A 27,949-nucleotide genomic window follows, 5' to 3' on the forward strand; every position below is an offset into this window, starting at 1 on the left:
TATTTAACACCATTCGCCATTTCTTGAATCCCGGTCCCAAACTGATCAAGATCCTGCTGCAATTTCTGATAACCTTCCTCACTGTCCACGAGACCACATTATTTAGTGTCATCTGCAATCTTAATAATCATGCCCTGTGCATTCTATACTAAATCATTATACATATAACAAACAGTAATGGTCCCAGCCCAGACCACTGAGGCACTTCACTAGTGGCAGGCCTCCAGTCCGACAAGCATCCTGCCACTATTACTCTCTACTTCCTACCATTAAGACAATTCTGTATCTAATTTGCCATGTTCCCACTCCATTCCATGCAATCTACCCTTCCAAAGCTGCGTACCATGTGAACCCTTATTGAAGTCCTTACTAAAATCAATTGGGCTACGTATATCACCCTGCCCTCGTCAACGTTGCTGGTCATTTCATCAAAGAACTCTAATAAATTTGTGAACCATGATCTCCCATACACAAAGCCATGCTCACTGTTCCTAATCACACCCTTCCTTTCCAAATGTATGTTTATCTTATCTCTCAGAATCTTCTCAAGTACCTTACCCACAGATGTCCAGTTTACTGGTCTATAGTTCCCAGGTTTTTCTTTGTAGCCCTTCATGAATAAGGGCACAAACATCCCTGTCCTCCAGTCATCTGGGGCCGCACAAATTGCCAGCGATGATGTAAAAAATATCAGCCAGTACCCCCACAATCTCTTTTCTGTCTTCTTGCAATGTTCTTGGATATATCTGGTTTATAGAAATACTGCAAAGACTGAAACAGAAGACGATTACTTTCACGGAAAAACACCCAAGAGTGACAAAGTGACTTCATGATGGTTAACATAATAAATTAAAGACTATATTAATCATAAGAAGTAACTTCAGAAGAAATCCAGACATTATGGAAACCTGAGAAATGTCAGAAATTTATAATCCAGGAAAGGAAGGCCATGAAACTGATAAGGAAATCAGAAAGCGAACATGCATGCTAACAAACAGGAACACAAAGACTGCATAAATCTACGATCTATATTTCAAAGGAAATAAAATCAAAGCATGGTCAAATGTGGAAATTTGTAATCTGAAGAGGATTGCTTATTGTGGAGAACAGGGAAATGGCCGAGGAAATAACCAGTTACTTTGCATTTGTCTTGATGGAAGAAGACCCAGAAAATCACCCAGAAATAACACATGATCACCGAGGACTTGTGGAACTAAAGGCACAAAGTCAATTCATATCATGAACAAGATAATACTTGAACATGGAGTTGGGTGGAGCATTGGTAGGTCTAACGAAACAGATGCAATTCATTTCAAAATGTCAGAAATAAGTCAGCAATAGAAGTATTAATTGTTGTGGTTCTGTTCGCCGAGTTGGGAGTTTGTGTTGCAGTCGTTTCGTCCCCTATATCAGTGACATCCTCTGTGCTTGGGAGCCTCCTGTGAAGTGCTTCTGTGTTGTTTCCTCTGGCATTTATAGTGGTTTGAATCTGCCACTTCCGGTTGTCAGTTCCAGCTGTCCGCTGCAGTGGCCGGTATATTGGGTCCCGGTCGATGTATTTGTTCACAGAGGTGCTTCACAGGAGGTGCCCAAGCACTGAGGGTGACACCTGGACAAGGGACGAAACGTCTGCCAAACAAGTTCCCAGTTCGGCGAACAGAACCACAACAATGAGCTCCCGAGTTACAAATCTTATCACAAACTTTGAAGAAGTATTAATTGCACTGCCAATGGCTGTGTTTTACTTTCCTGTACATTCCAAGGGATCCGGAAAGCCATTGTAGATAAATGGAAGGTAATAAACGTGATCCAAGCATGGTAGGTAGATGAATGGAATGGATCCCGGCATCTAGAAAGGGAAAAAGTGAGAGTGTAAATAAATGCGGTCCAATTAACTCGACATCTGTAGAGAAACTTTTGAAATCATTGAGACAGGATGTGGTATTGGATATTTAGAAATTAACAGCACAATTGGAGGGAATCAGTGAGCATTTTTAAAGGAAATTATACTTGATAACTTCGGAATTTTTTGAAGTGTGTTTGAAAGAATTTATGTAAGTGGAAAGTTAAAGTTGGGTTCACCTTCAATTAAAGGAATCAGAATATCGATGCAACAAAATGTTGAAGTAGTTTCATAGGGTATTGGTGAGACTGTACATGGACTAATGTCTATGAGTTGGTGAGGCTGTATCTGGAGTATTGTGTACAGGTTTGGTGAGACTGTACCTGGAGTATTGTTACAGGGTTGGTGAGACTGTACCTGGTGTATTGTTACAGGGTTGGTGAGACTGTACCTGGACTATGTGCACAGAGTTGGTGAGACTGGACCTGGAGTATTGTGTACAGGGTTGATGAGACTGTAACTGGAGTATTGTGTACAGGGTTGGTGAGGCTGTACCTGGAGTATTGTGTACAGGTTTGGTGAGACTGTACCTGGAGTATTGTGTACAGGGTTGAAGAGACTGTACCTGGACTATGTGTACAGAGTTGCTGAGACTGTACCTGGAGTATTGTGTAAAGGGTTGGTGAGACTGTAACTGGAGTATTGCGTACAGGGTTGGTGAGACTGTAGCTGGACTATTGTGTACAGGGTTGGTGAGACTGACCCTGGACTATTGTGTACAGAGTTGCTGAGACTGTACCTGGAGTATTTTGTACAGTTTTGGTGACCTAATCTGAGAAAGAATATACTGACCACAGAGGAAGTGCAATGGACCTTCTCCAGATTCATCCCTCAGATGGCGAGATTGTCTGATGTAGAAACTCAGACTGTGTTCTCTGGGGTTCAAAGAATGAAAGATGATTGCAGTGAAATTTAGAAAATATCACAAGGTGGAAATAAACGGGGTATTTCTCTGGCTGTCTACTCTACATTTAGGGTAAATAATGAAAGGATAAGGGACAGGCCATTTAAAACGACAATGAAGAAAATCTTCATCAGAGAGGACTGACTAATACAGGGGCATGGGAATCTGCTGGCAGACAAGTTTCGGGAGAAGCCCCAGGTATTCAACAAGTGTGTCAAGTGGACCAGAATAACCAGGGAATAGGTAGGAGTCATTAGTGACTTGCCAAGTGGCATCTAAGTCAACTTTAGTGGTAGGAGTCAGAGGGTGGTGGTAGAAGCCTGTTTGTGTGACTGGAGGCCAGTGTCCAATGGTGTACGACGGAGAGCAGTGTTGTGTCCATTATTATTTGTGATTCGGAGGTGCCAGTGTTGGACTGGGGTGGACAAAGTTAAAAATCGCACAACAATCAGGTTTATTCGGAGGCACGAGCTTTCAAAGCGCTCAACCACCTGATGAAGAAGCAGCGCTTCCAAAGCTAGTGCCTCCCAATAAAGCTGTTGGTCTATAACCTGGTGTTATGTGATCTATAACCTTATCATTTGTGGTATTCATAAATGTTGTAGTTGTGAATATGGACGATGGGTGGGGAGAGTGTGATAACTAAGTTTGTGTTTGATACAACGATTGACCGGGTGTTTGGCAGTGAGGAGGAAGGTCTTATGTTACAAGAAGATACAGATGGAATGGTCAGATGGACAGATCAATAGCAGATAGAATGTAACCCTGATGAGGTGATGCACTTTGAAAGAAGGAAGCAGACAGGGCAGTACTCAGTGAATGGCAGCACACTAGGGAACTCAGAGGGATCTTCTCCACACATCCCTGAATGTGACCAGACAGGTTAATACACAAGTTGAGAAAGCAAAGGGGAGTGTAAGCATAGCCTTTATTTATCGAGGCACAGATTATAAGAGCTATGCAGATCTTTGGGGAGGCCGAGATGGAATACTGTGTGTAGTTCTGGGAACTACATTACAAGAAAGATGTCATTGCTCTGGAGGGGGTTGCAGAAGAGATTCATCACGATGTTCCCTGGGATGGAGCATATCAGTTTGCAGAGAGGCTGTATAAGCTCTGACTGTTTAGTTTGGAGTAGAGAAGGCTGAGGGGGACGTGATTCAGAAGGATAAGATTGCGAGGGACACGGACAGTGTGGATAGACAGCAGCTGCTCCTTTAAGTCAGAGGGAGAAGAACAAGGGGAGCACACTATTAAAGTGAAGGCTTTGAGATTTCGAAAGCACTTGAGGATCGCTTTTTAATTAGAGGATTTTGGGGTTTGGAATGCACTACCAGAGAGGGAGTTATCACGGGTAGCCCCACAGCTGTTACAAAGTACTTGACAACCTCTTGTAGTGTCATAACATTCCCAACTATGGGGCTCGTGTAGAAAAGTGGGACTAATGTAGACCGTGCTGTATTTCTGACAGTGCAGAGTCTATGCTTCTTTGAGTGAATGGTTGTGCAATGTCAATCATTTAGAAGCTTAAGACAGGAATTGATGCTTTTCAGAACACTCTATATGTACAAGGATAATAAGAGTGAACTTGCAATAGCTTCAAAAAGTACGTCAATGGCAAAATTAAAGGAAAAGAACGTGCAGGTTCTTTACAGTCTGAAACCAGAGAATGGAGAATGGAGAAGAAGGAAATGGCAGAACTATGCAGCAAATATTTCAGTTATGTCCTCACAGAAGAAGACAAAACAAAACAAAACAATTTTCCCTGTAATACTAGGAAAGTTTAAACTGATGAGACAGAAAAAGGGAATAAAATAAAATTAGCAAATAAACGTTATGCAGAAAGTATTTTAACTGAGAGTAATGGGCTGAGAAAAAGGCAACAGAGATTTATCAAATGGCAATCATATTTGAGAAACTGACTTTCAACAAAACTATGGAGAAGCAATCAATACAATACGATCGGATTTTCAGAAAGAGTTTTGATCAAACCCCAAGCCTACTATGCAAATTTGAATCGTATGGGACTGGGGCGAACAGAAGGGCATGGATTTAGAATGGGAGAGTTAACAGGAAACAGTGAGTAGGAATAAATCAATGTTATTTAGAGCAGAGGACTCGGGGGTGAAGCAGGATTCAGTGCGTGGGCCCTAGCTATTTCAAATACACACCAAACGTTTGTTAGAGGGAATCAAATGTAATATTCCCAAGCCTGCTGATGGCACTAATCCATGTCGGATTATGAGTGGGTGAGGAGGATGTAAAAAAGCTCCAAGGTGACTGAGGCAAGTGGAGTGTCTGTGCAAATACAGGGCAATGAAGAACAATGTGGGTAGATGTGACGGTGTGCTGTTTGATGGGAAAAAGAGAACGGTCGCCTACCATTTGAAAAGGTTGAAAAATGTTACTCTCTAAAGGGACTTATGCTTCCTTTTGTTTCTTTCATCACTGACATCCGACGTCCATACAGGGCAGTGAGTTCTGAAGCCAGAAGAAAGTAATGGGAATGGCATTGGGGCACTTACCAGTGTACATAGACCAGTGTACATACAGGTGGGTAGCTGTAACATTGAAAAGGATCTGGATCGCCCTGTACACTAGTCACTGAAAGTAATTTTTGCAGGAACAGAAAGTAGTTAGGAAGGTAAATGGTGTGTTGTCCTTAATTTCAGGGGGATCTGAGTCCAGATGTAAGGGTGTCTTACTGCAGCTGTTCAGGGCCTTGGTGAGACCCCATCTCGAACATTGTCCAGTACTGTGTGCAGTTTTGGTCTCCTTACCAAATAAAGGCCAATCCTGACATTGAGGAAAAGCAGCGAAGGATGACCAGACTGATCTCTGGGATGACAGGTTTGCTGTGGGAGCAGAGTTTCGGGCAACTGGGCCTGTATTCCTTGGGCTTTAGGAAAATGAGTGGAGATCTCAGGAAAATATATAAAACTCTGACAGGGCGAGAGAGATTAGAAGCAGGGATGATAATTTTGGAGCCATTTCAGAGACCATTGAACAGTTTATCACATGTCTGTGCGTCTGGAGTCACTTTTAGGCCAGACCAGGATACCACGGGAGATTCACTTTCTGAACATACATTGGGGAAGCAAACCGCTGTTTGCAATCGATATTGGCTTCAGGGTAACTATTACTGGTACCTGATTTTAAATCCCGATATTTTATTAATTGTTTTTAACTTCCACCAGCTGCCAGAGCATTAGCCTAGTCTGAATTAGTAATCCAATGTAATTTCCATAGCAGCACCATCTCCACATGGGGACCTATCCGAAACCACACTGAGCAGGTTATTTCTGTGCTGCTTGACAGCTCTGTCAAAAAGAACTCCCACCAATTTGGCTGTCGTGGAGGGACTGAGAGAGAGGTAATTGGTCAGATTGTAATTATACTCCTCTGAGCGGACTAGATATAGCTGAGTAATTTTCCGCATTGCCAAGGAGATGTCAGAGTTGAAGCTGGAATGAAGCAGCTTCCCCAGGGACACGGCATGTTGTGCAGCACAAGTCTTCAGTCTTATTGCAGGAATGGTTTCAGGGTCCATTGCCTTTGTTGTATCGACTGTGTTCAACTGTATGTTCACGTCAAGCGCAGTAAGTTAAATTGGTTGAAGGCTGACATCTGTGATGCTGTGGGCATCGTGGCGAGGGTGAGATGGATCAGTCATTCAACACTTCTGGCTGAGAATGGTGCAGGTACTACATCCTTGTCTTTTACACTGAGGATGCAGGGCTGCTCCATTATTTAGGATGGGGATGTTTGTGCAGCCCTTTCCTCCGTCATTTATTTCATCATCCATCACCATTTATGACTGAATGTGAAAGGACTGCAGAGCTTCAATCAGATCTATTGGTCAAGTACTGTCGTTTTAATTGGTTAGCACGAGGTTGAGCTTCACATGGTTCTGACCCTGACACTTTCACCCACACTCGTCACTGAACCGTAAATTGTGTTGATGGTAATGGCTGACTGAGGAGATTATCCCGAGCAAAATGATACAGGTTCTGGTTGAATGCAGGTCTGCTTCTCCTGCTGCTGTGTTCTACAGCACTACATAAATACGCAGGTTGAGCTGCAATGTTTGCAATGCAATTCTGCTGTCTGTTCCCCAGTTCACATCGAGACCCATTCACCCATCAGCCCTCTACTCAGTGACCTACTCTGGTTTCTGATGTGCTAATACTTTCATTTTCAAGTCCTCGTTCTGCTGAGGGTCTCTCCCTGGGTCATGCTTTCAATCTGACACATTCCGTAAAATAATTTTACTGATTTTAATTCAATTATTTATTTAATCTGTAGTTTTCCTTCTGTAATGCTATCTTCTGTGTTTAAATTAAATTTGTTTCCCTCTGTTTCTCTCCCTGACCATGATTTAGAGCTCTGTAGTGTCAGTGATGCCAGCCTTTTGTAGTTTCAGAGCCAATTAATCCTCTGGATTCCCAATCATCTTCACCACATTGTATGTTAACATATGAACAATCTTCCTTATCTGAACACACTCTCCTTAAACAGTGTACATAAAATCATTTTTCCTCCGTTTCAATCTGTCCTGTTGTCGTTGTTACCTGGATACCTGAACACCAACTGGCCGCCAAAAGACATGACCCACTATCACTAGTTTCCGTACATACAGACAAAGAAGGACACCACTTTGACTGGGATTATACACACATCCTCGGACACGCAAAACGAAGACATGCACGAAAGCTCTGAGAGGCATGGCCTTCTAACCAGAAGTACATTAATAAACACATCATTTTAGATCCTATCTACCTTCCATTGAAAAAAAGGACTGGAAATCACATCACCCAACTTAAGAAACCAAAACCTATAAATGGAGAGGTGGAACATACCACCAGTGTGTCACTGGAGACTCTTACTGATGATGTTACCAAGTCATGGTGACGAAACATCTGAAAACAAACATTCCAGCTCAGCGAAGTAACCTACATACTTATAAATTGTTATTTTTCTTTTAATACTGGAATTTGGGACGACTTTGTCACTCATGTTTTAACAGAGTACGAGGCGAGGAAAGCTTTTCTTGGTATGTGATTTTAATTAACAGAGGGGTTCGACATTCACATCATAATGGTTTGATGGCTCGTTGTATGGGATTTCAACAGATTTGGGGTACAAAAGGACCCAGCAGATTCCAAACTTGGCAGCTAGTGACCTAGACCTTCCGATAAAACAGGTGAGAAATGCATTTAATTTTGTTTTCTTGTGGCTGGTTAAATTAAAAGAAATGGCTTTTAACATTACTAATGAAGTTCTGAGGTTTGAAGATGATTCCGAAATTTGCTAAGGAGGCGTAGAAAGACAAAAGAAGGGCAGATTTTTAGAACTAGCAAGTGGATTAGAAATGGGTTTCACCAGAGACAAAAGGAAAGCTGAAACTGTAATGGAGATGGTGAAGCACTTTGGTGTATCAGAGAAACAGGCAACTGCAGGCGAGTTAGAAAAACTTAAATTGCAAATGTGGCAACAGGAGTTAGCAGATAAAGAAAGACAGAAAGAGAGAGAGAAAAAAAGAGAAAGAGAAAGAGAGGGAAAGAGAGGGAGAGTTTGAAATTCAGAAGTTTGGAATTTGGTAAAAAGTTAATTAGAAGGATGAAGATGAAGGGAGAATGTATACAACTATGTTAATATATTGCCATATTTCGGTGAGGAAAATGTCAAAATCATTTCTATTATCTTTGCAAAATTGGCTTGGCAGATGGTGTGTCCAGTGAACTTGCGGGTAATGCGAGTTCAGACTAAGCTGGTGGGCATAGTTTGAAAGATATGTGCAGTGCTGTTACAGGAGGGAGCAAGAGATTATGCAGAATTCAAACAGGCTATTTAGAGTGCATATGAATTGCTACTAGAAGCATATGGACAGCTGTTCAGAAATATCGAGACCGAACCAGATCAGGCTGATGTTGAGTTCGAAAGAAGTAACCACAGATATTTTGAGAAATGGGTGCAGGCCTTAAAAATGGACAAGATCTGTGAGGCCCGAAGGGAGATTATTCTGCTGGAGGAGTTTAAAACTCACTTCGAGAGATGCTAAGAATTTATGTGAATGTATTGAAAGTTCAGGAAATGAGAAGCACGGCAGAAATGGCAGGTAAATGTGCATTGGTGCGTGAGATCAAATTTAGCTTCTGGGAAGATTTTCATTTTGTGAGCGATAGAAATTGTGAGAAGGTGAGATCCTACACTACAAAGTGAACAGTAGAGCACATTGACAATAGTTTACCACAGGTTTTTAAAAAGCCCAAGGGGGGTGAAAGGAGGTGAAAGGCCTCAGGTGTTCTCACTATAATGGAGTGGAACACATTAAAATTACAGTGCCGATGGTTTAAGAAGGGCGCTGGGAAAAGGTGTTTTCACTGCAGTAAGCTGGGACACACCGTGCGGGGCATTGAAGGAAGACACTTTGGGAAAAGATGATGTAAAAGAGGGTAAGCCAGTGGCATTTGTGAACCTGGAAAAGGAGACTCCAAGTGGAGCTGAGGAGCTGCAGGAGAATGCACAGCCGAGACTGTGGTTGAGTATGGAATCAGTGCTTGATCTCCATAAAACATTCGCCTCTGTGGATAAACTTTACAACGAAAAAAACGGGGTGGGGTAAGGAGGACAAGAAGTTATAATTTTGTGAGTTACGGGATCTGCTCAGTCTGTAATAGTTGAGAAATGAGGTGCCGGAAAAGCACAACAGATCAGGCAGCATCCAAACAGCAGGACAATGGGCATATCAGGAATAAACCTATTGTCAGGAATGTGGCGGGGGGACAAGGGGCTGAAAGATAAATAGGAGGGCATGAGTTGGGCTGGTGAGAGTGTCACTGGGAAGGCGATAAGAAGATATAGGAGGAAGTAATAGTGATATGTCGGAGGGGAGGGTGGAGTGGATAGGTGGGAAGGAAGATGGACAATTAAGACAGTTCAAGAGGACGGTGCTAATTTGAATGGTTGGATCTGGGATGAGGTTGGGGAGGGGAGATGTGGAAATTGGTGAAATTGATGTTGATGCTGTATAGTTTGAGGGTTCCAGCTGTCCCACCACCTATCCAATTCACACTCCTCTCTGACTGATCACCATCACCGCCCACCTGCATCTACCTATCACCTTCCAAGCTCCCTTCCAACCAGCTCCACCTCCTCCCTCCTAGTTAATTTCAACCCACGTCCCCCTCACTTAACCCCCTTTCCTGATGAAGGATTTACGCCTGAAACGTCAACTCTCCTGCCCCTCGGATGCTGCAAACCTGCTGTGCTTTTCCAGTCCCACACTTTCCAACTCAGATCTCCAGCACCTGCAGTCCTCACTTTCCCTCGACCTAAGAGATGGAAGTATTTTCACTCTTTCTGACATGTTACTCAAGAGAATGATAATTTGTGGAATGGGGACAGAAACTAAGCATTCCCTTGTGTAACATCACGTTGGAGTGCCAAATCTAGAATGGGGAAGTTATATGGTGAGTGAGTGACAGGGTGTCCGTTCCAGGAATACAGTTTATTGTTGGGAATGATTTAGCAGGATCCAAGGTGGGAGAGGTACCCCTTGTGGTGGAGAAGTCAAAGGAAGACTAGGGAACTGGGGAATTAAAATAAAAATATCCAGGGATTTTTCCATACTGTGTAGTAACATGATCCCACTGTCATAAACTAACTGCAGGCGGTCACCTAGGTGTACAGACTCAGGCTAAGGTACAGAAGCATTTCTACTGGCCTGGAATGCACACGGACGTGGTGAACTTTTGTTGTGCATGTCATACAATGCCAAATGGTAGGTACGCCACAGACATGATTAAAACCAGCACCTTTGTTGCCAATTCCTGCATTTGAAGAACCCTTCACGTGGGTTATGATTAATTGTGGAGCTCCCCTTTCTAAAATAAAAGTGGAAACCAATATCTGCTAACCATAACGGATGTGTCTACCAGATTTCCGAGCATAATTCCATTATGGAGTGCTAAGGAAAAAAGGGAGGTGGAGGAGTTGGTAGCTTTCTTTACTCGCTGTGGGCTATGTAGAGTGAATTAGACAGACCAAGGGTCTCATTTTACCACTCAACTGTTTAAATAAGTTATGGATAGCTTCAGCATACAGCAGTTTGAATTAAGTGCGTCCCATACCAGATTACAAGGAACCTTGTAAATTTGGCATTAGACACTGAAGACAACATTGACAGCGTACTGTCAGAATTACACAAATGATTGGAATAAAGGCGTCTCATTATATTGTTTGCCATTAGAGATGCCCCAAATAAATCTACTCACTTTACTTACTTTGAGTTATTATTTGTACATGAAGTGAGAGGTTCTTTGAAATTAATTAAATATAAATTGACAGGACCGATGTCGGAAATCACACACTTGGATTATGTATCTGAGTTGAGGGAGAAATTAGATGGAGTTGGTTAGTTAGCTAAACAGCACCTGAAGAGGGCACAGTATAGAATGAAGCAGGTGGCAGATATAAACTCTGAAACGTTAACGATTTCCTGTGGGTATGATGTATGAGTATTGTCGCCAGTGGTAGGAAATCCCTTCAAAGCCAATTTTAGTGGCCCCTTTCAAATTAAAAAAAATGTTGAGTCAGTTAAACTATCTGGTAAAGATACTGGATATGACAAAAAGAATTAGAGTATGTCATGTGAATGAATAATGCTCCAGACACATTTAAGACTCAGGAACAGAGTTATGGCCAGATGAACACATTGTGCAGTTTATCTGTATGATGTCGTGATCTTTAGCAAGTGATTGAAAGCTCAATGTTACTTTTGGCAGAGCATGTTGAACGATTACAAGAAGCAAACTTGGTAATAAATGTAAGAAAACAGAATTCACAAAGGCAGAGGGGCCATTCCTGGGACATTACATTGGCCATGGAAGGTTGACCCAATGGAACACAAGGAATTTCCAAAACCATCCTTGAAGAACGAGGTGGTTCGATTTTTGGAATTGAGTGGACTCTATCGGAACGTTGTTCCAAACTTCAGCAGCGTATTGACACCCCTGATGGATTTACTAACGAGAACACAGAGTTGTGGTGGACAGAACAATGCAGAGAGGCATTTGAGAATTTTAAAGCACGATTAATCAACGCACCGGTTTTAACTGTACCAAAGATTTTGAAACCCTTTGAAAATTGTGTTTGATGAGAGATATATAGTGGTTGGAAATGTACTGATACAGAAAGATGATGATGGAATTGAATGGCCAATTGAATGGCCAAAACTCAATATCCACCAGAAAAAAGTCAAAATCTCCATTATTGAACAAGAAAGATTGAGTTTCATCGTAGTTTAAGTTTCGTACTGCCATGACAATATTTTAATGTTTATATGACAAACAAATTGTCGGAGACAGATGTGGACAACAACGACAAATCTCTCGCATTTTTTGGAATATTTAAAGACCAGAATATGAGTCTATTTCATTGGGGTCTTATGTTACAGACTTTAAACTTACAACATGTGCATTCTGTGGGTCGTATAAATGTGATAGCAGATGTGTTATCACGGATTTAAAGGAAAATGTGTCGATAAAATTTGACTTATTCCAGTGTTATATATGTGTGCACATGGACATGAATGGTATAAGTGAGAGTAATACTTTTGTACTTCATAATAATGGGATTAAGAATTAAAGGAACAAAATTGAAGCCATATTTTCAATCTGATGGTTCATTTTATTTCTGACGGAGGGAGGTTTTATGTAGCCGAAAGCGTGTCTGGTCACTTTAAGACAGAACGGGTTTTGCAGAATAGAAACTACAGCCACAGATGCCAGCAAAAGGTCAAACTATTCCAAATGTCACCATTACCTGGGAAATGGATACCTGAGTTTTGGTTGCTGTTTTAATAACAATGCAAATACAACCAAATAGTTGAAATAACGCTTAGCATACCAGAAGCAAACGGAAATCGATATTAGTGTTTGGACAACTGGAAAGTATGAGATTTATTGTAACATGGCAAGTATATGAACCCAGCATTTTGAATACTAGACAGAGAGCCACTGCCATCCAACAGCACAGTAACTGCTATCGAGCAGGAGTGCTCACTGGTCATCTCAAGCTCTCTCTGTCAAAGATGCGTGTTTATTTCAAACTTACTTGCAGCAAAAAAAAGACCCAGGGAGATCAGTCGCTGGAAGAGTGAACACAGCCGGGAAGATTGAGACTGTGTGTTCTTGAGATGCTCATGTTTAATATGTGGGTTGTTGGAACAGCATAATTTTACAGAGTTAGAGTCAGATCGTAAATAGTTAAGAAAGGAGAGGCTTGTATTTGGGACTGGTTGTTTAGTGTTCACAATTAAAGTTAAGAAATAAACTTGTTAATTTTCCGAATAGTGGAAGGTAGGAGATCTGTGTCACTCATATTGTAACAGATTATGAGGTAAGGCGATCTTTTCTGGGTGTGTGAATTTGGAAAACAGAGTGGTTCGACTCCACCTTGTAAATGTCCATCCACACTAACCCCATTTTCTACAGATAACCCATATCCTTCGAGTCCTTTCCAATCAACATGTTTATTCAAATGATTTTGAAATGTTGTTAATGTACCCCCCTCAACCACATCTGCTGGCAGCTCATCCACGTACCAGCCCTTTGTACAAAGAAGTGGCCCCTCAGGTTCCCTTTTATTCCTTCCCCTTTAATCTTAAACTGATCCCCTCTCGTCCTCGATTCTCTAAACCGTGGAAAAAGACTGAGAGCATTCACCCTATCCATACCCCTCATGATATTATACAGCTCTATAAGGTCCCCCCTCAGTTTCCTACACAGGAAAGAAAAGGTCCTCGCTTGTCCAACCTCTCACTATATCTCGGACCATTGAGTCCTGGCAACGTCCTTGTAAATTTCTACTGCACTCTTTCTAATTTAATAACATCCTCCCTATAGCAAAGGTGACAAAACTGAACACAATACTCCAAGTGTGGCCTTACCAAAGTCCTGTGTAACTGCAACAAAAATCCCCAACTACTATACTCAATATCCTGCCTGTTGAAGGCCAGTGTGCCAAATGCCTTTTGCACTGCTCTGTCTGCTTGTGACTCCACCCTCAGGAAACCGTGCACCTGAAGACCAAGGTCTCTCTTCCTACTCGGGTGCTCCCATTCACCATGACACTCCTACCTTGATTTGAGTTTCCAAAATGCAAGACCTCACACATCAATATTAAATTCCATTTGCCATTTCTCGGCCCACTTCCCCGCCTGATTAATATCCTGCTGCAATTACTGATAACCTTCCTCATTGATCACGCTACCACTTATTTTAATATCATCTGTAAACTTACTAATCATGCCTTGTACATTCACAATGAAATCATAGATAACAAACAGCTATGGACCCAGCCTCAAGTCTGACAAGCATCTTTCCACCACACCCTCTGCTTCCTACCATCAAGCCAACTGTGTATCTAATTGGCCAGTTTCCCCAGCATTCCACGCCATGTAACCTTCCAGTGCAGCCTGCCCTGTGGTACCTTATCAAAGGCCTTACTGAAATCCAAAGAGAATATGTCTACCACTCTGCCCTCGTCAACCTTCTTGATCACTTCTTCAAAGAACTCTAACAAATTTGGGACGCATGATCTTCCACTCACAAGTCTATACTGACCGGTCTGAATCAATAGGGAGTGCTGATGAACAAAGAGACCTTAGAGTGCAGGTTCATATCTCCTTGAAAGTGGAGTCGCAGGTAGATAGAATAGTGAAGAAGGCGTTTGGTATGCTTTCCTTTATTGGTTAGAGTATTGAGTACAGGAGTTGGGGGGGGTCATGTTGCGGGCTGTACAGAACATTGGTTAGGCCACTGTTGGAATATTGCGTGCAATTCTGGTTTCCTTCCGATCGGAAAGATTTTGTGAAACTTGAAAGGTTTCAGAAAAGATTTACAGGAATGTTGCCAGGGTTGGAGGATCTGAGCTAGAGGGAGAGGCTGAACAGGCTGGGTCTGTTTTCCCTGGAGCGTCGGAGGTGGAGGGGTGACCTTATAGAGGTTTACACAATTATGAGAGGCATGGATAGGGTAAATAGGCAAAGTCTTTTCCCCGAGGTCGGGGAGTCCAGAACTAGAGGGCACAGGTTTACGGTGAGAGGGGAAAGATATAAAAGAGACCTAAGGGGCAACTTTTTCACCCAGAGGGTGGTACGTGTATGGAATGAGCTGCCAGAGGAAGTGGTGGAGGCTGGTACAATTACAACATTTAAGAGACATTTGGACGGGTACATGAATAGTTAGGGTTTGGAGTGATATGGGCCGGGTGCTGGCAGGTGGGACTAGATTGGGTTGGGATATCTGGTCGGTATGGACGGGTTGGACCGAAGGGGCTGGTTCCATGCTGTACATCTCTATGATTCTATGACTAAGTAATGGGTGCAGTCAATGGTATGCTGTCCTTCATTTTAAGATGATTCGAGTTCATAAGTAAAGCTACCTTCCTGCTGTTGTCCTGCCTTGCTGAAAGAGCATTTGGGGCACTCTGTACAGATTTGATCTCCTTTGTAAGGAATGATCTCCTCACCACAGACACGGGTAATGGTAACATGCGGATGGAGTGAATAAGCTGAGTGTTTAATCTGTAGAGCTGTGAGAGATGAAGAAATGGTGATACTGAAACACGTGGAGTGGCAGCGATCGCTTAGTTCCAAAAGAGACATTGACAGGGAGAGAAATTCCATACTTTTCAAAGGATGGATTGGTTTGATTTATTGTCACGTGTACCTCAGTACAAGGAAATACTTTATTTATGAGCAGTGGAGGAAGATCATAGTAAGCATGGCCAGACAGATCATAGGGTGGAAATAGACTTACACAGAGTAAGGCATGCAGGTTACACTGAACAGGACATGAACTGGACAAGATCAACATGAGCAAGATCACCATTATTTGAACTTAGAGAGTCCATTCATCAGTGTAATGTGGCTTTCCTGATACCTTATATGCCTTAATTAACTCGCCCCACGTTATTGTGCAATCGACATGTGAACCCGTACTGAATGTCAGGTTGCTTACAATCCCCAACAGCAGCCACAATCCCATCCATCTGAAACAGCCATTCCAACTAGCTTCCGCCCGATATCGAGAACAGGAGGCTGTCTTCTCAGAAATGAAAGATCCATTCTTGAGACTTCACACAAGACATATGGCTTCCCTGCTCACCACGAGAAAACTACATTAAAATCCACGTGTGTGTCATAAGCAAAGAAGCCAAGATGAATAATGTGGAGCAGTATGTCTGTGCAGCCTCTGCCCCACTTGTTCATCATGTTAGAGCACCAATTAGGAGACAGTGAAGACTGCCGATGCTGGAGATCAGAGTAGAGCGTCTATTGTGGAAAAGCACAGTAGGTCAGGCAGCATCCGAGGAGCAGGGGACTCGATGTTTTGGACATAAGACATTCATCAGGCATCAGCATAAATTACCTCATTCTGCCCCCGTGTAAGTGCATTGAGGTGGGAATGGCCTCCTGCTGTTCCTGTATAAGTGACTCAAGGGACTGAATGGCTTCTTCCTCTTCTGATTGGACAGGGCCGAGAGCCTGACTGGCTACCACTGGTTCCTGTTTGACAGCTCATTGTACTGACTAGTGTGACGATGCTGCAGCTTTAACAGGTTATTTTGTCCTGGTTTCTTTAAGAGAGAGATTGAGCGCTCATTACTAAGCTGGCGAGTGACGACCACTTGAGTAACAGCTAGTGAGGCCTTGTGTTATTTTAATGCAGCCTGAATGGGTGTTGCCAGCTCTCACAGGTTAGACTCACTGGGTTTTGGTTTCTCAGGACCATCAGAATCTATTGGGGTCTCCACAGAGTTGAAAACTTCAGTGACTATCTCCTGGCTGCTACCCTCACTAACATTTCTCTTGATGCTGGTTTTAATTCCTGGATTGGAGAAATGTTTGTGACAATCTGTGTCGAAATATTTCTTTTTGCCAAGGGCAGTGTTTATGGGATTTTCCTACATTGGAACCGTTCATTAGTAATAGTTCCTAGATCCATTATTCTGTTAACTTATCCAATAGAATTACGTACTTCTAAATACCTCTTTCTTTGGTTTCATTTTATCTTTCGTGTTGAAGTAGATTGTGTTTTGCCTCACAACAAGTGGTTTGACCAGTCACATTACATCTGGAATAGACACTTTACATTTCCTTTAAAATAAGAAAATATTAGAATCTATGCTCCCACCTTCAAATATTTTCGAGGGGCTCTGGTATGGCCCATCACACTATACTCCTCTTCCTGAGTAATAAACTCGAGGCACTGAATGGGCTGCCCCTGTTCTTCCCCAATAATGTAAATTGGCTGAATGTTTTCCTCATATTCCTGTGAAACCAGCGTGAGATGATGAATGAACTCTATTTCACTGTGGCAATGTGCAGTGTCAGGCAGTGCTTTTACATGAATGTTACAGACACTTTAACAGCACAAGCCTGAATTATGTCCGGGTCTTGCTGCACATGGACACAGGCCAGTTCAGGAGCTGAGGGGGGAACAAAATGTTCTGAACATTGTGGAATCTTTGGTGACCATCCCCAGTTCTGATCATATGGTGGGGAGGGTGGGGACGGGGAGACACTGATGATGCCGCTGAAGGTGTTTGTGAAGAGGATAATACCCTGAGGATCTCCCACAGAGGTGACCCAGGACTGAGATGATGAACATCTTCCTTTGTGCCATGTTTAACTCCAAACACTGGAGATTTTTCTCTGATTCCCATTAGGTCCAGCTCCTTGATGTCAACAGAAGGCAACCACTGCCTTGATATCGGGCCCAGTCATCTTTACCTAAACCCTTCAGTCAACCTCTTTTGTTCATATCAATAAGCCATGATATAGGAGCAGCAAGTGTTTTCTTCAAACAGGTGGGATTGAATGACAGGATTTCTGTTCTCAAGAGTGTTCGGGGAGCCATAAATTATTTGAAGAGTAGGTCGTTGGATATTGACCTGTCAGAGAGTTGAGAGCAACGAAGAATTGGGTGTGAAAGAGGATTTGAGACCAAGAGCACATCAGTCATGATTTTAGTGAAGGACAGGGCAGGCTTGGGGAGTGAACGACCTGTTCCTGTTTCTAGTGTTCTCACATTCTGTTATTGGAAAATTAGTGGGTGCTATTTTCATGAATGTTATGTTATTGAATATTGCAGTCAGGAAGAACAGATGATTTTGTGAGCCATCTCTGGGTGAGTTATATGGGCTGTATTGACAGTGAATCTGGGTCTTCAACATGACCAACAAATGAAGCACAAGTTGCAGATAGGGGAAGCTCTGTGAAGAGAAATGAGGGGCTTCTTTCACACCCGTGCCTGGATTTTCCAATTACGTTTCCCAAATCACTTCAAGGCTTGTGTGACAGTCTTGAGAGGCTGAACTGTCTCCTCTGTGTCTGTGCAACAAGTTTTATGTGTAAGTGGCCTCCAACTGTTCCTGTCTAGCAGGTTTGAGGGGCTGAATGGAACACAGGAACATGGGACTGAGGAGCAGGAGTGGATCATTAGATACTTTGAGCCTTCTCCACTAAGCACTTAGATTGTGGCTGATCAGGTTGGGGTCTCAGCCCCACTTTCCTGTCTGCATCCCATTATGCATGACTCACTTCCCTGTCAAATATTTAACTAATGCAGCTTTCAGTCAATGTGAACATAAACTTCCGGTGAAGAGAATTCCCACTTGAAAGGTCCTTTCAGACTTATTCGTCATCCTTCTTATAGAATCAGAGTGTCATGCAGAACGAAAGCAGACCCATTAGTCCAATCTGTTCACTCCGATCCGATATCAAATCTGATCCAGTACCATTTGCCAGCATTTGGCCAATATCCCTCCTCTTTCAGATACTTTTTAAATGTGCGATTGTAACCGCCTTCAGCACTTCCTCTGACACCACTTTCTGTAGACACACCTCTCTCTGTGTGAAACATTTATCTTCAGGTCCCTTCTAAATCATTCGCCCTCTCCCCTCCAACCTATGCTGTCTTGTTCTGGGCTCCCCTATCCTCGGGAGCATAACATGGCTGTTCAGAATATCCATGCCCCTGATGGTTTAATAAACCTCTGTAATGTCACCCTTCAGCCTCTGACACTCCAGGGGTAAACACCTCACCATAATCAACCTCTCCCTAAAGCTCAAACTTCCAGTCCTGGAACATCCGTGTAAGTTATTTCTGCAGAAAACCGAGTTGTACGCAGTATTCTTAAAGTGGCCTCACCAACATCCTGTACAGATGCAACATACCACTACCACTCCTAGACTCAATGCTCCGACTGATGAAGGCAAATGTGCCAAATGTGTTCTGTCCCTCTCTGTCTACCTGCGACTCCACTTTCAAGGAACAATGTACCTGCAGCCCTATGTCCCTTTGTTTCACACCACGCCCCAAGACCTTACCATTATGTGTATAATTTCTGCCCTAGTTTGCGTTCCCAAAATGCAAAACCTCGTATTAAACTTCATCTGTCACTCCTTGCTCCTTTGTCCCACCTAATTGTGGTCTCGTTGTACTCTGAGATAATCAACTACACCACCTTTCTGATGTAATCTGTAACCTTACTAACTATGACCCCAATATTCACATCTAAATCATTTACATAAATGATGAAATGCAGTGAACTCAGTACTAATCCTTACAGCACACTGCTGCTCACAAGCCTCCAGGCTGAAAAATATCCCTCTTCCTTCAAGCCAATTATGACTAGCTTCTTCTGCATCCCATGTGACTGAAACTGACTAATCTGTCTACCAATCGGAATGAAATACTAGCTATAAAGAGACGCTGAGAAGAAAATAGGAGATTGAGGGGGGACCTGATTGAGGTTTGCAAAATCATGAAGGGCATAGACAGGGTGGATAGAGACGAGCTTTTTCCAAGGGTGAAGGATTCAATAACGAGCGGTCATGCTTTCGAACTGAGAGGTGGAATGTTTAAGGGGGATAAACGTGGTAAGTACCTTCACACAGAGGGTGGTGGGCATTTGGAACGCGTTGCCAGCAGAGGTGGTAGAGGCAGGCACGGTAGATTAACTTAAGATGCATCTGGACAGATGCATGAGTAGGTGGGGAGCAGAGGGATACAGATACTTAGGAATTGACCAACAGACTTCGACAGTACATTTAGATCGGCTCAGGCTTGGAGGGCGAAGGACCTGTTCCTGGGCTGTAAATTTTCTTTGCTCTTTGTTCTTTAAATGAACACCTTGCTGAAGTCCATACTGACAATGTCTACCAAACTGCCTTCATCAATCTTCTTTGTCACCTCTTCAAAAAACTCAACCAAATTAATGAGACATGATTTCCCATGCAGAAAGACACGTTGACAACCCCGATCAGCCCTTGCGTTCCCAAATGTATGTAAATGCTATCCCTCAGAATCCCCTCCAACAACTTACCCACCACTGACATCAGGTTCACCGGTCTATTGTTCCCCGGCTTTTTGGGTCACTGTTTCCTTTTCTATTCCCACTCCTCCACTGCTCACAACAAATGTTAAATGTAACCAGGTCGGTGATATGGCCGATGATATCGGTCTCAGACTAGGTTAGGATCATTTTTAGGAACAAGTCAGGCTAGTTTCTTTAATCTACTAAAACAATACATTTATGATCCAGAGCAATGTTACTCAAACTATGGTGGAAAGATGAATGGCAAACTGTTTGGGTATTACAAATATATAATCAATATTTCCGTTTCTAAAAACAGACACACACACACACACACACACACACACACACACACACACACACACACACACACACACACACACACACACACACACAAACACACGCACTCTCTCTCTCTCTCTCTGTAATTTTAACTTGAAAGAACTTTGTCCAGATATGATTGGAACTCATGACAAAAGGAAAAATTGCGAGATTTTCCAAAACGTTATTCTGCTTCTGAGGATATTGTACTCACACAGTTGCTAGCAATGGGATTTCATCCTGAGACAGTTTTGATTTGGCTGAATTCCCTTTGCTTTTTGCGGTGTGTAGATTCCAATGAATTCTGATCAGGAAGCAGCCAAAGGGTAGTACAGTGGTTGGCACTGCTGCCTCACAGTTCCAGGGGCTTGGGTTCGATTCCAACCTTGGGTGTCTGTGTGGAGTTTGTACGTTCTCGACTTTTCTGTGTGAGCTTCTAAGCTTTGTTCCAGTTTCCTACCCCAAACTGTGCAGGTTCGGTTGATTGGTCATGCTAAATTGTCTGTAGTGTCCATGGATTTCTAGGTTAGCGGCATTAGTCTGGGGTAAATATAGGGGAATGGGTTGGGAAAGTTGGTATGAACTTGTTGGGCCGAAGGGCCTGAAACAACACTGCAGGGATTCTATAAAAATAAAAATGGTAACGATGACTGTAGAGTTTTTTTTTTACCTTGTGCACATTGCTGTGATGAGGAACAATGAAAGAGAGAGAGGGCTATGGGCTGTTCCTTCTCGGCAAATTACATTTTCTCCCTCCCTGAGCTGAAACACACAATAATGTTATCCTCTCCCAAACTGGACCACGTGAGGTCTCCCTGTGCGTTGTCTAAACTATGTCTCCATCAAATTCCCTGCTCCATGTAGGTGCATCATTGCTGCTGTCATGCACAGAGCCATACCCTTCGCAGAAAATGGTCTCGGCCGATTTGAAATATGTTTACGTGGCCCTGCATCATTAAAAAAAATATTTAATGTATTCAGAATACCTGTGTTAAAATGAATGCATTTCCTTTACAAATGCAGAAATTGCTGGAAAAGCTCGGCAGGTCTGTCAGCATCCAGATGCCTTTTACATGCTGTATTTGTACCAGCCTCCACCACTTCCTCTGGCAGCTCACTCCATATGCACACCACCCTGTGCGTGAAAAGGTACCCTTCAGGCCTCATCAAAACCTTTCCCCTCTCACTTTCAACCAATGCCCTCTAATTTTGGACGGCCTTAACCTGGGGAAAAACCCTGACTACTCACCCTACCCGTGACCATTCTGATTTTATAAACCTTTACTGCTGCGAAATGTGACCCCAATCAACATGAATGGCTGTGTTTTAAATCATTCTGGGCCTAAATTCTGAAATGCAATACTGACACCTCTTCTATCTCCATCAAGTCACTATTCTAAATCCGTTGTAATCAGTTTGTTCAGATCTATCATGAGACACTTCTCTGGGATTTACACCTAGACCTTTTTGCCTGGCGGTAGTATCCCTACGAGCATCACTCAGCAATATCCATAAAGCTGTAACAGTATTCTGCTGTGTGTTTGTTCATCAGACTGTTCTGACATGCTGTGACACACCTCTGGAGGGACGTGAATCCAGGCCTTCTAGTCCAGAGCTAGGAACATTACCACATACATTCAGGAATTGGAATCAAATACAGAGCTCTGACTGAGATGCACTGAGATGCACTGAGTACCCACTACACTACCATTCCCAGATTTTGGGTCATATTGTAAGTGCCAGCTTTCAGCTCGGTGAGGATTTATTATAATCAGGTTACCATTACTGAACTACAAAATACACTTTGTATTGTTAAACAAATGCAAGACATTTGTCTCAACTGTAGGATGTTGAGTGCACATGCTATGCTATCGCAATTAACAATAAACACCTTTAATTGCTATTATCTGTAGTCTGCAATATGAGGGAATGAAATCCCCCAAAGAAGGGTCTCGAACAGATATTTATTACTGAACACTTGAGACGAAGTAAGAGCATAATTTTTGGCTCCAAAACACAGATCAATTACCCAACTCTCGTGTGTCATTGTCCTCTTCCTGAAAGCATTAAATGATTATTGTCCAGCCTCTCCACGCCACTGACTGTGTCTGCAATCTGTCCCACTACCCCTAACCACACAAGCCAAACCAAACTCAGGGTTTCGTGAAATATCAAGGGCGGAGTGTGCAGGCATCCTGGAGGCGGGGAGGGAATTTTAAAATTAAACGGGGAAGGTGAGGGGGTGGTAATATCACACACTGGGCTGAGGAGTGGCAGATGGAGTTTAGTTTAGATAAATGCGAGGGATTGGTTTTGGTAAATCAAACAAGAGCAGGGTCTATACACTTAGAAGTAGGGTCTTTGGCGGTGTTGTAGAACAGAGACCTAGGCCGTCAGGTATAATTCTTTAAAATTTGCATCTCATATAGATAGCGTGGTTAAGAAGGTGTTTAACACACATGTCTTCATTGATCAAAACTTTGAGTATCGGAATTGGGACGTCATGTTGAGGTTGTACAGGACATTGATGAGACCTCTTCTGGAATACTGTGTCGAGTCTGGTCACCTTGCCCGCTCATTCCATAGCTACACTTCCCTTAGATCACTTTTAAATGTTTCCCCTCTCACCTTAAAACTATGCACTCTAGTTTTGGTCTTCCCTACACTTATAAAATACATTGACTTTTCACTTTGTTATTATTGACTTTGATATTATTAATTTGGAGAGGGTTGAGTACAGCTTAACCTGGATGTCGTTGGGAAAGAAGGGAGTGAGCTATAAGGAGAGGTTGGGTAGGCTGGGACCTATTTCACTGGAGAGGATGGGATTAAAAGGTAACTTTACAGAGGTTTATAAAACAATGAGGGGTACAGATAAGCTGAAGGGCTGATGTCTTTTCCCTCGAGGTGGGGATTCAAAACTGAGGGATATATTAAAGTGCAAGGAAAAAGATTTAGAAAAGTCATGAGAGGTAGTTATTTTAGACAGAAGCTGGTATGTGTGTGGTATGAGCTTCCAGATGAAGTGGTGAAAGCAGAAACGGTTACAACGTTTAAAGGACACTTAGATCAGTACTTGGACAGGACATCAGTTTGGATGGTGCTGTGAGCAGCTGTCCTCTCCCTCCCCCTCTCTGAATGAATCCCTGTTGGTTTTCACAATGCCTGTGCAGTGGCATGTGGACGCCAGCAGAGGGGAGCATTGCATCACTTTAAGCACCACAGAGACAGCCAGACCTGCCCCACATAGAGACACACAGATACACGCACAGCAATTGTTAGGACACGAAATTGAGCTCATCTGGTAACTTAAATGAAACATAAAGAAATTATCAATTCACCTCGTAAACTGTTAAAATATGTGTGACAGAGAACTCCCAACTTCCACTGTTTAAATAAAAACATCAATTTATTTTTTTAACTATGGAAGTGAACATTTCACATCAACTATTCACAACTCTGGGACCCCCTTTCTCTTAACCGCTTACTCCCCAATTCCAACTCTGTAACAATATAATCTTTCCTTAAGATGCTTAATAAAATTTCATCAACTTAATTTCCAAACCACACAGCAGCTGTTGTTTTTGTCTCTTCTTCTGTGAGAAGATCTCCCTGGGTCATCTTCTTTCTTTTTACTGCGGATATGTTTCATAGGAAAAGTTACCTTTGATAGAGAGTGTTTCCTAATCTCTCAAATCAGTGTGGCTCTGTCTTCAATTCTCAAAATTCCTGAATTCTTAATATTCATAACATCGGATTATCTCATTGGTTCGATTTTTGAAAAACAATAAATTCAAAATTGATTTGGTTTTAGTATCCTCTGGTATTATTTAAACAGATTCAAATTGTTGTCCAAATAGCAACCATCTCACGGATCTATTTCATGGCCAAATATGACATATTTTCAGTTGTCCTTCACACTCTGGGTCTGCCATCCTCTCATATCACAGACACTTGTAAGCTCTCAGTTCAGAACTTCTTTCCCTCTATCTTGAACGTGCAATACACACTTTCAACTTCATTACATGAATACCCTGATGTCATTACAGATACATCCGGATTTCTATAGCTCTATGGTTTGTCAATATTTCATTCACTCATTCTAGTTTGTATCAGGACTTTTGTGACTCCATTAACAGCATCTCGTTATTGGACTCTGTCCGTGGAATATATCAGTATTTCACTTGCTCACACTCGTGAGTGAGGCAAGATTTCAGTTGTTTCATGGGGAGTGTGACACGATGACAATTTCAATGATTGTACATGACACCAAACCTGGAAGAATTGTAAAGTCTATGGAGGCCAGTGTAGAACTCTAACATGACAGTGACACGTTGGTATCGTGTTCAGGTTTATGGCAGATGGGGATCAATGCAGAGGAGTGTGAGGTAATGCACTATGGTAGGAAAGACAATGAAAGGCAATATAAAACAGGCTGTGCCGTTAGATAGGGGGTGCAGGAACAACGGGCACTGCGTGTATATAAGCGCAGACTATTGAAGATATCAGGACAAGGGGAGAGCAGTAAATATCACAGACGAATTTCCGTATTTTAGCTACTTAGAGGGGAGGTGTACGAGGGAGTCTCCGTCCTCCCTTCCTGGGAGGTGGTGGCGAAGATGTGTTGTGAGCCCACCCTCCTGCCCACCGAGACCGTGGGGATTCCATTTGTACCAGCTCGACACAAAAGGGAGATGGCATCAGTGCCACGGCTTCTAAGTTGTGCCGGGGGTAAACGGAGCTGCCAGTGGGTTTAAAGTGAGAATTGCCCTTCACTGAATATTGCTCCTTACTCGGTCGGTGGGACGTGGATGTTTCAGAATCTCCACACAAGGTGTCCTAGTCCTCCCCGTCTTCATACCAGGGTCCTCCCCACATTGCGGTGGGGGGTGGGGAATGGATATCGGGCATTCCACCACCCGGCTTGTCCCTTTCTCTCGTATTCCAGTCTGTTTCTCCTGGAATGGGAGCAAGGGAGGGATGGAGGCTGGAAATGGGTGGCCATGTTGTTGGTAGTGGTGCAGCTAGGGATAATGGCAAATGGTGAGGGAGTCTGTCAGCAGTGTTGTATCCATGCAGTGTTATTAAAGTGGGGGGTAAAGTGGACGGGGTGACACAGAGAGCGAAAGTGAGACAGAGAGACCAAGACAGAGACGGAGAGAGAGAGAGGGAAGGTGCTGCATGCAGCAGTGAGAGTGTTGGAGCCTTGGTTGGGGGTCGGTGCTATAACAGATATACAGTGAGGGTGAGCAAGCAGAGAGAATACAGTGACCGTTACCCTGACAGAGCAGGGAAGGATATTAATGCTTGTCCTGTATTGCTGGACATTTCTGCAGACCGCAGATACTGCACTGAGCTGGATGGGGAGCTCAGACCATGCTCGGTGGGTCTGTTAGTGTGACGCCCTCTGGGAAGAGAATGGTATCCCCCTGCACTAACCCATCCACCAGGACCTCTGTGCCCCTGTCAACAAACTGTGGTGTAATTGGCCCTTATTCCCCATGCTCGGGGTAAACTGTGCAGGGCAGCTCTAAACTAAGAAAGCTCAACCACGTGCCCCTTGGCCTTTTAAAGATGGCACCAGTGCCAGAGATCACGGATTATCCAGGGCGATGGTGAGTACCTCCAGCCATGATGGGTGGGAGGTTCGGGCTGGTATTGAATGAGAGGGACACCATGGGGTGGGATGGGTAGTTAATGAGATGAGTTTGATAAGATAGCAGCAGGAAAATAGCTCAGCCTCGTACAGACAATCCCTCTGTCACAGTCAATAAAAATGGTACCGAGACAAATTATTGTTAGAATCTGCCCAATGAGTCATACGTTCTGTTGAAACCACTCCCATTTACAAAGCTGTAGAACAAATACTCATCCAAAACTCTCCATCATCTCACTTCACACTAATATCCCTTTTTCACATCTTTCCAGGGAAGATTGGCTCATGTTCCAGGATGCTATCGAAGTGTCAACATTTCAGCATTCTGAAACCTGAGAACACATCCTTCCATGACAGTCTCTCTCAGTCTCCCCCATCTCTGCTTATTTCCCAAACCCCTCCCATGTTGTGATATTTAAACTGATTCCCCTGCCATCTCTCCGTGGCAGTGAATTCACACCCACAGCACCCCCTTATCAGGGCACAATGGAGAGATGGAGCTGTAAATGGATGGGAGCTGCGCATCCTCTCATTTCCAGCATGGGCTGCAAGTTTCCCCACGCTGGGCAGTGATCTAACATAGTGTTACTGAGCGATGTACTGGGGTGGTGCACACAGTCCTAATGCTGGGAGGGTAACTGCTCCTGGTTTACAGATCAATGCACTGGGGTGATGTACACAGCCCTACATGCTGGGAGGGTAACTGCCCCTGGTTTACAGATCAATGCTCAGGGGTGGTGTACACAGCCCTACATGCTGGGAGTGTAACTGCCCCTGGTTTACAGATTAATTCACGGGTGATTACTGGACAGTGCGCTGTGCTGGTCAGACTATCTGGTAGAGGTTTGTAGATACCTTCTGTGGAGAAGTTAGCACTGACAGGGAATACTTGCAGACACATAGATGGGTTCAAGTGTGTATATTTTAACGCAAGGAGTATCAGAAATAAGGTGGGTGAACTTAAGGCGTGGAACAATACCAGCGACTACGATGTTGTGGCCATCATGGAAACGTGGATAGATGAGGGACAGGAATGGTTGTTGGAGGTTCCTGGTTACAGATGTTTCAGTAAGATTAGGGAGGGTGGTAAAAAAGGAGGGGGGTGGCGTTGCTAATTTGAAATGGTATAACGGCTGCAGAAAGGCAGTTCGAGGGGGATCTGCATTTGGAGGTAGTATGGGCTGAAGTCAGAAATAGGAAAGGTGCAGTCACCTTGTTTATTGTTTACTATAGGCCCCCCAATAGCAGCAGGAATGTGGAGAAACAGATTGGGAAACAGATTTTGGAAAGGTGCAGAAGCCACAGGGTAGTACTCATGGCCGATTTCAACTTCCCAAATATTGATTGGAAGCTCTTTAGATCAAGTAGATTGGACGGGGCGACGTTTGTGTAGTGCATCCAGGAAGCTTTTCTAACTCAATATGTAGATTGTCCGACCAGAGGGGAGGCCATATTAAATTTGGTACTTGGTAACGAACCGGGACAAGTGATGGACTTGTTAGTGGGTGAACATTTTGGTGATGGTGACCACAATTCTGTGACTTTCACCTTGGTTATGGAGAGAGATAGGTGCGTGCAACAGGGTAGGTTTTACAATTGGGGGAAGGGTAAATACGATGCTGTAAGACAAGATCTGAGGAGCATAATTTGGGAGTATAGGCTGTCAGGGAAGGATGTGGTGGAAATGTGGAACATTTTCAAGGAACAGATATGACGTGTCCTTAATATGTATGTACCTGTCAGGCAGGAAAGAGATGGTCGTGTGGGGGAAAATTGG

The sequence above is a fragment of the Chiloscyllium punctatum genome, chromosome 7, assembly GCF_047496795.1.
Source record: "Chiloscyllium punctatum isolate Juve2018m chromosome 7, sChiPun1.3, whole genome shotgun sequence".
Lineage (NCBI taxonomy): Eukaryota > Metazoa > Chordata > Chondrichthyes > Orectolobiformes > Hemiscylliidae > Chiloscyllium > Chiloscyllium punctatum.